This window comes from Fukomys damarensis, unplaced genomic scaffold (assembly GCF_012274545.1).
Source record: "Fukomys damarensis isolate Sample0158 unplaced genomic scaffold, DMR_v1.0_HiC HiC_scaffold_19, whole genome shotgun sequence".
In the NCBI taxonomy this organism is placed as follows: Eukaryota; Metazoa; Chordata; class Mammalia; order Rodentia; family Bathyergidae; genus Fukomys; species Fukomys damarensis.
Genome location: NW_022900931.1, coordinates 35,276,125 through 35,289,480, shown reverse-complemented (window position 1 = coordinate 35,289,480; position 13,356 = coordinate 35,276,125). Strand labels below are relative to the sequence as shown.

The 13,356-nt window shown below is 44.6% G+C and overlaps 1 protein-coding gene across 5 annotated transcripts in view; it reads left to right on the top strand.

Moving 5' to 3' along the window:
• Positions 1-12,972: 12,972 nt before the first annotated feature.
• Crem (cAMP responsive element modulator) overlaps positions 12,973-13,356 on the top strand; it is a 63,502-nt gene continuing 63,118 nt past the window's right edge. The window contains exon 1 of one of the 5 annotated variants that reach the window (XM_033765657.1): positions 12,973-13,202. The gene's annotated coding sequence lies outside the window, so the exon portion shown is untranslated. The remainder of the gene's footprint in view (positions 13,203-13,356) is intronic. The other 4 variants (XM_033765658.1, XM_010614758.3, XM_033765659.1 and 1 more) reach the window with 4 other exon arrangements.

The following is a 13,356-nucleotide window of genomic DNA, read 5'->3' as shown; positions in this document are numbered from 1 at the left end:
CTTTGTCTGCCATGGGATGCAGTCATTTTTCAATTCAGGAGCACAGAAGCACAATCTCGGATTTGCTGTCATCTGCTCACCTAGCGGTGAAAGCTGGGTCTCAGCTGTAGACTTGAGTTATAGTCAGTGGCTGTGGTCTGGGACCTGAGCCAGGGTGCTTCTTCCAGGGTGATTCGATTTTATTTTGTGGTAACCCACTGAGCCCCTTCTTTTCATTTTTTCCTTCTTTTCACTTTTTTGGCAGAAGTGGAGTTTGAATCCATGGCTTGAGTGTACCAGGCAAGCGCGGCGAGTGCCCTCAGCTCTACCCCCAGGCCCAGCCCGTTTTTATCAAGGCGTAGCCGTTTTTGACAGGATCCTGGGAAGGGTCTCCAGGCCCTTGTGCGCAAAGAACAAAGAATTCGGGTAAGGAAGAAGCAGCAATGTTGAATGAAGTTTAATTAGGCTATGGTACGCTCAGAGTGAACAGGCTCATGTCAGCAGAAGGGAAAGTGGCAGGAGCACTTGAGTGCATCGGGTTTAATAATTTAAATGTGTAATAATTTAAAATGTGCTGGATCAAGGGCGCCTCTCACTGGGTCTTCCAGAGCTTGACTGACAGTGTGATTGGCAGGGCTGAGTAGTGTCTGTTGTATCTACCTTGACGGCCTTTCCCATAATGCTCATGGCCCTTCCCATAATGCACTCTGTTATCATTGGCCACAGGAGATGCAGTGCGCAGGCGTGAACCCTCTGCGAACTACAAGAAGAGCCTTCTATACACAGTCCTGCCAGAGCATTTGGTGCGTAAGTGTCTCTGTGCAGCAGCTGACCTTCTTTGTGGTGGGGCGGAGCAGGGTCTTTGTGTTTCTTCTCTCTGTCTGTGGGGAGTAGGCTTTAGGACAAAGGTCAGGAGGTTGGCCCTGGGGCATTGCCCAGGTTGGGTGGTGGAGGGAAGTGGTCCTGTAGCCCTAGCTGTACCATCTGTATCAAAGGTCTACACTCGTGTGTGTGTGTGTGTGTGTGTGTGTGTGTGTGTGTGTATGTTCTTTTCATTTTTTTTTTTTTTTTGAAACAAGGTCATGCTAAATTCCCAGGCCGGGCTCACACTTGCAAGCCCCTTGCTGTGTAGCCAAGTTGGCCTCGAACTCTTCTCATTCTCCTGACTCAGCCTCTCGAGTGCTGGGGTTATATGTGTGTGCCATGATGCCCTGTCTTAAATTTCCCTCGTGTTCAATTTTCACACTGAGCCACATCCCAGCCCTTTAAAAAAAATTTTTTTTGAGACAAAGTCTTGCTATGTACTCCAGGCTGGCCTTGTACTTGCCTCCATCCTCCTACCTCAGCCTCCTGGATGCTGGGATTATAAGTATGCACCATCATAGCTGATTCCTAGCCCTTTTTTAGTTTTTATTTTCAGATAGCGTCTCATTAAGTTGCCTGGTTGTTTGTTGTTTGTTTGGAGACAGTGTCTGGTTATTGTAAGGTCAGACCAAGGCAAAGTCTAAGCAACATTCAGTGAGTTTATTGTCATCTGGGTGCAGATAGGCCAAGGGTGAGAAGGCCCTTGGCACTGAGAGGAGGGTGCCGTGGTTCATATGAGGCATTTCAGGGGCGAGGACACTGGTCCAGAGGGTGGAAAATTTTAGAGTCCCATGGGCAATGGGCCTGGGGCTGGCTGACACACAGGGTGATGGTGAGGGCAGCAGGGTGCTGCTGGCTTCTTGTTTTCTCTGTGCTCCTGTGGATTTGGGGAGCGGGCCTGCTTGGGCAGGAGTCTGACTTGGGGGACCTGTCAGTTATGTAGTCCAGGCTGGCCTTGAACTGGCTGTGTAGTCTAGGCTGATCTCTAACTTGCAGTGATCCTCCTGCCTCAGCCTTCCAAGTACTAGGACAGGCATGTACCCCAAATCCCAGGCCCAGGCTGTTTGGACTTGCAGTCCTCCTGCCTCAGCTTCCCAAAGTATTGCCAAATGGAGGGACTCATGGAGGGCTTCTCACTAGGTTTGTCCTCAACAAATGATTGGACAAGACATACAGAAAAGGTAAGGACGTTGTATATTTACTGAAAGCCCAAAAGAGGAAAGTTCTAAAGGGTAGGAGTGAAGTAGTGAACACAGCAGCCCTGAGGATTAGGGAAAGGGGTCTTTTGTATCCAAAATTCTTGGATTGGCTCAAAACATACAACACACGTGCACACAAATGCATGGGTGTCACACAGTGATGTGTCATGATGCACATCTGTAATCCCAGCCCTGGGGAGACTGAGGCAGGAGGATCACCACAAATTCGAGGCCAGCCTGGGCTACATAGCTAGTTCAAGGCAAGCCTGGATGAGACCATGTCTCAAAACAACAACATCAAAACAAAAAACACGTAAGCCAGGTGTGGTGGTGCACACCTGTGATCCTAGTTCTCGGGAGGCCAAGGCAGGAGGACCAGTGTAAGTTGGAGGCCAGCCTGGGCTACATACCAAGTCGAAGGTCAGCCTGAACTACGTAGCAAGACCTTGTCTCAAAAAGTTTTATTTTTAGGGAGGTCAGGGCAAACCTCTAGAACTGCCCATGCGAATGAGTGGCTGTCACCAGACCCTCTTCTGTTTGTCCACTGGCAGGGACAGCACGGCCTGTCTGTGGCTCCCAGTCATTTGCTGGCAACTGCATTTGGCTGAAAACACTGGAAAAGAGCCGGGCGTGGCAGTGCACACCTGTAATCCCAGCACTCAGGAGGCTGAGGCAGGAGGATCACTTCGAGTTTGAGGCCAGTCTGGGCTACACGGTTCAAGGCCAGCCTGAGAAAATAAACTTCCATGGCCCGGTGCTAGATTTAGTGTGTCCTATTAACAGACTGGCCTGGCTTCTCACCAGATGTACAGAAGGACTGAAAATATCACTTTTCTGATTGATCCTGCAAACAGAGCCAGATTCAAATTACTGTAGACACCATGTTGGTTAGAAATATTATAGGCAGTCAGACAGGGCTGGGCCCTCAAGTCAGTGCAGAAGAAAAGAGCACATCACAACTGTGGCTGGAGATGCATTCCTGAAAGGCTAGGCTTCTGGAGAGAATTCACTACACGCGCACACTTCCTCTGGGCTTGAACAGCAGTGATTGATATTCTAAATAGCCCTTGGATCCCAGGGGTGGGGACCACAACCTCCCTTCCCAGAAAAGTCCTAGGTCATTCATTGTAGGCTTGCTACCTAACTTGCTTCCCAATTTGACCCCCATTTAATCAGTATTACCTAAGCGACTACCCTGGTAATCTTGTGAGTTGACATTAGATTTTTCCCTCTTACACCTGGCCCATCTCATGGTTTTGCTCTATAAAACTCCCTTGGGAAGTGGGCTTTATGGGCCATGCACTTTCCAGGCTTTCTGTCTCTCTTACAAGTTTCTTTTCTTTCTTCTGGGGATCTTGGGATCAAACTCAGGATCTTGGACTTGCAAGGCAGGCCAGCCCAGAAGTTATCTTTCAATAAATTCTTCCTACTCTTAACCTCTGTTGTTCCTAGAATTCCTTCTTCGATTTTAGAGAACAGGATCTCAGCATGTCAGATGTCTAGCAGGTTGGGAATTACAATTTTCCCTGATATTATTTGGGGGTCCAAGTGTCATACACCCTATGTCAAAATGAGAGGTTGATCACTGGTCATTTGAGAGATGCAGATGAAAACAACACTGAGATTCCATCTCACCCCGGAAAGAATGGCTGCTATTGATAAATCAACCAATAACAAATGTCGGCGGGGTTGTGGGAAAAAAGGAAACCTTCATTGTTAGTGGGAGTGCAGACTGGTGCAACCACTGTGGAAATCAACATGGAGATACCTCAAACAAGGAGGATTAGAAGTCCCATGTGACCCAGCTATTCCTCTGCTGGGTATCTTCCCAAAAGAATTAAAACAATCACACCACAGCAATATATGTGCACCCATGTTCATAGTGGCACAGTTTGTAATAACTAAAACTCAGAAACAGCCCAATTGCCCATCAACTGGAGACTGCATAAAGAAGATGTGGGTTTTTTAATAAAATGGAATACTATTCAGCCATTAAGAATGATAAACTAGAGAGATTTATAGCTAAGTGGATGTACATTGAGGCCATACTCTTAAGTGAAATAAATGGGACACACGTGTAAATACCGAATAGTTTCTCTGGCGTGAGAAACTGAAAATGTAAATAAAGATCAAAATGTATAATAGATAATGTGAAACAGGAAGGAAAGATCTAGAGGGAAGGGGAAGTGGGAGGAGTAGGGGAAAGGAAAGAAGGGAAAGGAAAAAATGGAAACAGTGTAAATAGAGAGCGGTGGAGGGGTTAAAGAGAGGGCAGGGAAAATAAGAACTGAGATAGGTCATGTAAAGGTACAAATTCCCAATGATGAATGTCATCATATTGTATACTAAGATGTACCCATAGACTTAATGAGTTTTTTTTTAAAACCTGACAAATTTTTGTTTTAGTGAGAGGTTGAAAATATCACTTCCTGATTGGTTCCATGTGCGGCTCGGTGGCCTTGGGTCCTGTGTTCTGCTCCTGTCCTCTAGGTATTTACAGCCCTTGACACATTCTGCTCCATTGTCTCCTTTCTCTCATCCCTAATAACCGACCTCAGGACTGCTGCACTCACAGCCAAGCACATCACACCCAGCTGACTTTGTATTTTTAGCTCTTGGGAGGTTGAGGCAGGAAGATTGCTATGACTTTGAGGCCAGCCTGGACTATGAAGAGAAACACTGTCTCAAAAGGAAATGAGTTTGGAGTTTGTTTTTTTGTACCGGGGATCGAACTGTGGTCCTTGTGCTTGGGAGACTGGAGGCGGAACCACTGAGCTAAATCTCCTGACCTGAATTTGCATTTTTAAAGTTAAAAATTAAACGGGGCATGGTGGCACGCACCTGTAATCCTAGCACCTGGGAGGCTGAGGCAGGAGGATTGCCAAAAATTCAAGACACCCCGCCCCCAGCTACATAACAAGACCCTTTCTCAACAAACAGAGGGAGGGACTAAGAGTTGAAAATTAAGAGACCATGATTTGTTGTTAGTTTGTTTTGTTTTATCCCATTCCCCTTTCAAGCCCCCTACCTCCCTATGTACAAAAGCTTTGTTTCCATTTTTTCCTATTTTCACTTTTTCCTTGTCCCTTCCTTCCTTACTCCCCACATTCCCCTTCCTATTTGAACACTTTGTTCCCATTTCCCAACATCCATTATATATTTCATTCCGAATTTCCACTTTCAGTTTCTTACAGCAGAGGAACAATGCGGTATTTAAACCTGTGTGTCCTGTTTATTCCACTTGAGAGTATGGTCTCAAGATGCACCCACCTAGCTATAAATGTCTGAAGGTCATCCCTCCTTATGACAGAGTAGTACTCCATTGTATTAAAGCACACACACATCTTCTGTATCCACTAGTCAAGTGGATTCCAAGATTTAGCTATGTATGACAAACTGCTGCTATACACACAGGTGCACAAATATCACTGTGCTGTGATGCTTTTAATTCTTTCCGGAAGACACCAAGAAGAGGCCTAGCTGGGTCAAATGGAACCTCTAGTTTTAGTGATTTGAAGAATCCCACACTGATTTCCGCGGTGGTTGCACCAGTCTGCCCTCCCACCAGCGGTGAAGAGTTCGTTCTTTCCCTGCATCTCTTCCAGCATTTGTGAATGGTTGATTTCTTGACAGCAGCCATTCTTTCTGGATCGAGATGAAATCTCAGTGTTGCTTTACTTTGCATTTCTCAAATGACCAGTGATGTGGAACATTTTTTCATGTATTTATCTGCCGTTTCTAATTTTTTATCTGAGAATTGTCTTTTTATTTCAGATGCCCATTTTGGCACTGGATCTTTAAATTTGGGGGGGTCTGATTTTCTTGAGTTATTTATATATTCTAGATAATAGTCCTTTATCTAAATAGGTGGTAGAAATTTTTCCCACTCTGTGGGTTTTCTCCTGGCTCTGTTGGTGGTTTCTCCTGCTGTACAAAAGCTTTTTAATAAGAAGAGATCCCAGTTGTCGATTCTTTGTGATATTTCCTGTGCAGTTGGGGTTTTGATCATGGAGTCTTTGCCTACTCCTGTGTCCTCAAGGTTTTTACCTGTTCTCCCTTCCAGCAGATTTAGTGTTTCTGTCTATATATTTAGGCCTTTGATCCATTTTGATTTTAGGTTACTGTGTGCTGATAGACATGGGTCTGCTTTCAATCTTTGGCATGTGGAAAGCCAGTTTTTCCAGCACCATGGATTAAAGAGGCTTTATTCCAGTGAAGGTGTTTGGCTCCGTTGTCAAAGATGATGTGATTGAGCATCTCTGGAGTTGTTTCTGCATCGTGTAGTCTGTTCCATTGATCTGGAACCTCACACATCAGAATACACGTTCTTCTCTTCTGCACATGGACTTTCTCCCAAATAGACCACATACTAGGTCATAGAAATGCTTAAGCAAATGTAAAGGCGTTGAAATTATCCCATGCATATTATCAGATCATAGTGCAATGAAACTGGAAATCATTGGCAACAGAAACCACAAGAACTTCATAAACACATGGAAATTAAGTAACACCCTCCTGACCAAACAATGGTCACAGATGACATTAAAGAAGAAATCAGGCAGTTTCTACAATTAGATGATAATGCCAACCTAACATGCCAGAACTTATGGGATGCATTGAAAGCAGTCCTATGAGGGAAATTTATAGCAGTGAATTCCCATATCAGGAAAACAGAGTGGGCTGAAATGAACGACCTCATGCTGAGCCTCAAGCTTCTAGCAAAAGAAGAGTAAATCAAGCCCAAAACTAATACAAGGGAGGAGATTATAAAGATCAGAGCAGAAGTTAATGCAACGGAGACTAAGAAAACAATACAAAAAAATCAATGGATCCAAGAGTTGGTTCTTTGAAAGATTTAATGAAATTGACAAACCCTTAGCCAACCTTATCCAAAAAAGGAAAGAAAAGACTCACATTCATGCAATTATGAATGAAAATGTTAGAATCACAACAGATCCTGCAGCAATCCAGAAGACTATCAATACCTCTTTCAAGAACCTGTTTTCTTTTTCTTTCTTTTTTTTTTATACTGGAGATGGAACTTGGGACCTTGCACTTGAAAGGCAGACAGTGGCACCACTGAGCTAAATCCCAGCCCACCTATATTCTAATAAGATGGAAACCAAGAAGAAATGGACAGATTCCTAGACACATATGAATGACGAAAGCTGGACCAAGAAGATACAAACATTCTACATAAACTAATGTCAGTCAGTGAAATTGAAGATGTAACTAAGGATCTACCAACAACAACAAATCCCAGGCCCTGAGGGATTCACTGCTGAATTCTACAAAAAATTTAGAGAAGACCTAAGGCCACTACTTCTGGAACTGAAATTGAAAGGGAAGCCATACTCCCAAATTCATTCTTGGAGCACACGCTACCCTGATCTGCAAACCAGAGAAGGAGCCAACCAGAAAAGAGAACTATAGGCCAATCTCCCTAATGAACATTGATGCAAAAGTCCCCATAAGATTCTGGCGGACAGAATGCAGCAACTCATCAAGACAGTTATACACCATGAGCAAGTAGGATTCATCCCAGCAATGCAGGGATGGTTCAACCTGTGCATATCAATAAATGTAACACACTACAGTAACAGAGCCAAGGATGAAAATGAAACGATCCTCTAAATAGGTGCAGAAAGAGCATTTCACAAATTCCAAAACCCCTTCATGATGAAACCCTACAGAAAATTGGAATAGGCCAGGCGTGGTAGCTCACGCCTGTAATCCCAGCACTCAGGAGCCTGAGGCAGGAGGATCACTGTGAGTTTGAGACCAGCCTGGGCTACATAGTGAGTTCCAGGTCAGTCTCAACTACATAGTGAGACCCTATCTCAAAAAAAAAAAAGAAAATTGGAATAGTTGGACTTTGTCTCAATCTGATAAAGCCGTCTATGATAAACAACAGCAACATCATTTTAAATGGACAAAATCTGAAAGCTTTCACTCTAAAATCAGAAACAAGTCAAGGATGTCCACTGTCATCATTCTTCAATATAGCTCTGGAAACATTAGCCAGAGCAATTAGACAAGAGAGGGAAATAAAAGGAATAAGGACAGGAAAGGAAGAAGTTAAATTATTGCTATTTGTGGATAACATGACACTCTACAGAGAAGACCTCAAAAACTCCACCAAAACACTTCTAGATTTGATAACCAAATTTCAGTGGTGTAGCTGGATACAATGTAAATACTCAGGGTCAGGGATTTAGCTCAGTGGTTCCGCCACCTGCCTCAGAAGTGCAAGGTCCCAAGTTCGATCCCCAGTACCAAAAAACAAAATGTAAACACTCAAAAGGCAATAAACAGCCTTTCTGTACACAGATAACAGACTCACAGAGAGAGAAATTAGAGAAACAATCCCTTTCACAATCACATTCTGAAAAATGAAATACCTAGGAATCAATCTAATGAAGGAAATAAAAACATCTATATTGAAAACTACAGCACTCTGAAAAAGGAGACTGAAGTGGGATTTCAGAAAATGGAAAGATTGCCGTTGTTCTTGGCTAGGAAGAACCAATAGAGTGAAAACTGTTATACACATTCAGTACAATCCCAGTCAAAATCCCAACAGCATATCTAAAAGACTTAGAAAAAACAATCCTAAAATTCATTTGGAACCAGAAGAAACCTAGAATAGCAAAGGTAATTCTGGGCAGCAAAGCCAGAGCAGGAACTATCACAGTCCCTGACTGTAGAGTATACTACAAAGCTATGTTGATAAAAACAGCATGCTGCTAGCAAAAGAACTGACCTGAGGATCATTGGAACAGACTACACGATGCAGAAACAACTCCAGAGATACTCGATCACATCATCTTTGACAAAGGAGCCACACACCTTCACTGAAAAACAGCCTCTTTGATCAATGATTCTGGTAAAACTAGCTTTCCAGATGCTGAAGACTAAAACTAGACCCATGTTTTTCCCATGAACTAAAGTAAAATAAAAATGGATCAAAGATTTAAAAGATGGATCAAAGATCTAAATACTTAGACACATTAATTCTGCTAAAAGAATAGGTTGAACTCTTGAAGACATTAGTATAGGTATGGACTTTATGAACAAAATCCCAGTCACACAGGAAATATTACAAAGAATGAATAACTGGAATCTCATCTTATTAAAATGCTTTGGCATGGCAAAAAAAATCCATCAATTCAGTGAGAAGAAAACCTACAGTGGGAGAAACATTTTTTGCCATTTGTTCCTCAGATAAAGGACTACTATCTAGAATATCTAAAGAACTCAAACCGGGTGTGGTGACGCACGCCTGTAATCCCAGCACTTGGGAGACTGAGGCAGGAGGATCCCTATGAGTTTGAGTCCAGCCTGAGCTACATAGTGAGTTCCAGGTCAGATTCAACTACATAGTGAGACCCTGTCTCAAAAAACACAAAACACACAAAAAAAAGGAAAAAAGAAAAAAAAAAGCGAAAGAACTCAAAATATTAGACCCTTAAATTTAAAGAAGAAATTTAAAAATGTGCATCTAAAATGAATAGACAAGTCTCAAATGAAGAAATAGACATAGCAAGTAAATATATGAAAAAATGTTCCAGGTCACTGGTCATTTGAGAGATGAAATTAAAGCAACACTAAGATTCCATCTCACTCCAGAAAGAATAGCTGCTATCAAAAAATCAGTGAGAGGCCCGGGGATGTAGCTCAGTGGTTCCACTGCCTGCCTCACAAGCACCAGGACCTATGTTCGATCCCCGGTACCAAAAAAAAAAAAAAAATCAGTGAAAAATGCTTGGGGCTGTGTGGAAAAGGGAACCACAGTGACATACGTGCACCCATGTTCATAGCAGCACAAAAAAAATCAGTGAAAAATGCTTGGGGCTGTGTGGAAAAGGGAACCACAGTGACATACGTGCACCCATGTTCATAGCAGCACAGTTTGTAATAGCTAAATCCTTTTTTTTTTTTTTTCTGGTACCAGGGATTGAACTCAGGACCTTGCGCTTGCGAGGCAGGTGGTGACACCACTGAGCTACATCCCCGGGCCTTGTAATAGCTACATCTTGGAAACAGCCCAGATGTCCATCAACCAATGAATGAATAAAGATTAAAAAAAAAAACCAAACAAACAATGGAGTAGTACTATGCCATAAAGAAAGATGAACTCGGGCCGTGGATTTAGCTCAGTGGTGCTGCAATCTGCCTTGTAAGTGCAAGGACCAGAGTTCAATCTCCGGTACCAAAAGGAACAAAAAAAAAAAAGATGAACTTGAGCCAGTTCTAGTAAATGGATGCATCTTGAGATCATACTCATAAGTGAGATAAATAAGATACATGTGTTTAAATACTGCATTCTTTCCCTCGTGTGAGAAACCTAAAATGTAAGGACCAAAATATATAAATCATATTGGGAAGTGGGTACAAAATCTTCAAATGAGATGGGGAACCACCAGGGAAGGGGTGGGGTGGAGAAAAGAAGGGGAAAGGAAAAAAGAGAGAGATGCTGGGCATGGTGGCTAATGCTTGTGATCTCAGCACTTGGGAGGCTGAGGCAGGAGGATGGAAGCGAGTTCAAGGACACAGCCTGGGCTACATAGCAATGAGACACTGGCTCAAAAAATAAATTAGGGGGGAAGAAAATCAAAGGAAAAATGGAAACAAAGCTTTTGTAAATAAGGAGGGGAAAAGGGTTCAAAGGGAGGGAGTGGGGAAAAAAAGAAAAAGCAAGATACATCATGTAAAGGTACAGATTCTTTATGATGGATGTCATCATTATGTGTATCTAAAATGTGCCACTGTGACACATCACCTTCCAGCCGGTCAGATTCGGGCTGCTGTGGGGCAATCTGTATGTAGGATATAAATACATAAAACATTTGCATTTTACTTTATGTATGAGGCCAGTGAATGGAAACTTTATTTTACAAAGAAAAAAAAAAGAATGAAGGAGAAAGTGGCTCTGCAGAGCGAGCTTGGGCTGAGAAAAAGAAAAAAAAAGTGAGATTTAAAGGTTCCCCCCCGCTCCCTGGAGGAAAGAGGCCGGAACATCTACGTCCGGGTCCTGAGAGATGGAGCCTGACATTAGGTCCAGGGTGTCCTGCTCCAGTTCTGAGAAGTCCACCTGCAGCGCTTTGGGACCTGCCCTGCACAGATGTCTGCAACTTTGCAATTAACAGGCCATGCCTACTTCCGCAGCCAGCTTTGCCATGCCCTAATCTCTGTCTCAATAGCTTACACAGCCTTGGAGGCCAAGACAGACTCTTGGAAAGTGTAAGGTTATTGCTGGGCATGGTGGTGTACTCCATAATCCCAGCACCTGGGAGGCCGAGGCAGGAGGATCACTGCAAGTTCTAGGCCAGCCTGGGATGCATAGCGATACCCTGTCTCAAGAAAGGTGGGGGGGGGCTAAAGTTATTATTAGATTACCTTATTTCATGCAAATAAACAGGGATTCTTTGGCCTTAGATATTTCTGGGGCGCCACTGGCCTGTACAAGAAATAACCTGAGGGCTGGGGATTTAGCTCAGAGGTTCTGCCGCCTGCCGCCAAGCACAAGGTCCCAAGTTCAATCCCTGGTACCAAAAAAAAAGAATATCTACAAATGCTGCCAGGGCTGTGGGGAGAAAGGAGCCCCTCCCCACTGCGATAAGACAAGAAAGAGCATGACATTGGCAAGACAAAACAAAACCGCACTTACCCTTTCCTGGGTGTTTGAGTAGTAATCCAGGCAACCCAACCTCTAGGGTCATTTCCCCTTCTAAGTTTAGGACGACTCTCAGTCCGCAGCTGCCTGGATTGGAAGGTGTATTTAAGGTTAAGTGTGTTTTGATAGTTCTCGTGCCTACAAACTCCAGACACGCCTTCACTTATTCCCTATCCCTAGGTTTCTGTTTTCTCTGATTTTTGTTTGTTTTGCTTTTGTTTTTTGAGACAAGCTCTCGCTATGTAGTTCAGGCTGGCCTTGAACTCACTATGTTGCCTAGACTGGCCTCGAATTTGAAGCAATCCTCCTGCCTCAGCCTCCTGAGTGCTGGAATTACAGGTGTGTGCCCCCATACCTGGCCTGTAATCTGTTTGGGGGAGGTTGTTTTTCTTTTTTGATACTGGGGATTGAACTCAGGACCTTGCACTTTCAAGGCAGGCAGCGAAACCACTGAGCTAAACCCCTGACCTATAATCTGTTTTAATACCATCAGATTAATTCACATCTAAGTAGCTGCTTTGATTTTTAGGGTCAAATGGTTTTCTGTCTTTCTAGACAACAGAAAGAAGATTTCAGGCTGGGCATGATAGTGCACAGAACTTACCTTTGTTTTGTTTTGTTTTGCTGTTTGCTTGTTTTGCAGTATTCTCCCAAGACCATGACATTGAACCCAGAGCCTCCACACTGAGCTACACTCTTCACCTTTTTCATTTTTTATTTTGAGATTGGGTTTTGCTAAATTGTCCAGGGTGGCTCTAACTTGCAGATCCTCCTGCGTCACCCTTCTAAGAAATTACAGGTGCACACCACCAACCCCGGCTTGGGGAACTTCTGTGACCGGGACTGCATGCTCCGTGCTCTCAGCACCTCGACCACATACACAGTGCGCCTCTTTCCTTTGATGCGCTCCTACCACCACAGCCCGGCCCCAGCCAGCCTTCCGCACAACTCCGCTGTAGGAGGGTGACCAGGGCGTCATGGTGGGAGGCGTCGGTCCTGACGCAGGTCAAAGGGAAAGCTGATGAGAGCAGACTCAGGGCGTGAGCCAGGGGAGCCTCCCGCAGTCCCCCAGGCATCACACGAGCCACAAACCCTTGTGCTTTGGGCCTGAAATAGGTAACTTCTGTGTTCCTGACCGCCTAATACTCCACAAAGCTGGGACCCCACAGAGGGCGAGCAGAAGCATGTTGCCCACGCGGTAAGGAAACAATCCACTGTGACATCATGGTGCGGAGCCCTCCCGCGGAGCCGTCCTCACTCAGTGTCCTGTCCGCCTGACCAGTGGCCTCCCTACCCGGGGAGCTGACGCTGCTGCCACACGCCCTCCGCGCCATGCCCCAAGGCGCACGACAGTGTCACCTCAGCGCTACAGCCCCGGGCTCAGAGGGAAGCTAGCTTCCCTCGTGCACTGCATCGGCTGTGCCTCCCACATTTGGGCCGGCGCAACCACACAACGGCCTGGTGGCGGCACGCATTGTGTTACGGTAAGACCCGCACTCGCGCCATGTGTGGGCTGAGTTCAGAGCTGATGCCAGACCTTCACGGCCCCCTGGAGAGTCGCTACGGACTCTCTGGTCTCCTTAGCTCTGTGAGTGTGTGTGTGTGTGTGTGTGTGTGTGTGTGTGTGTGTGTGTGTGG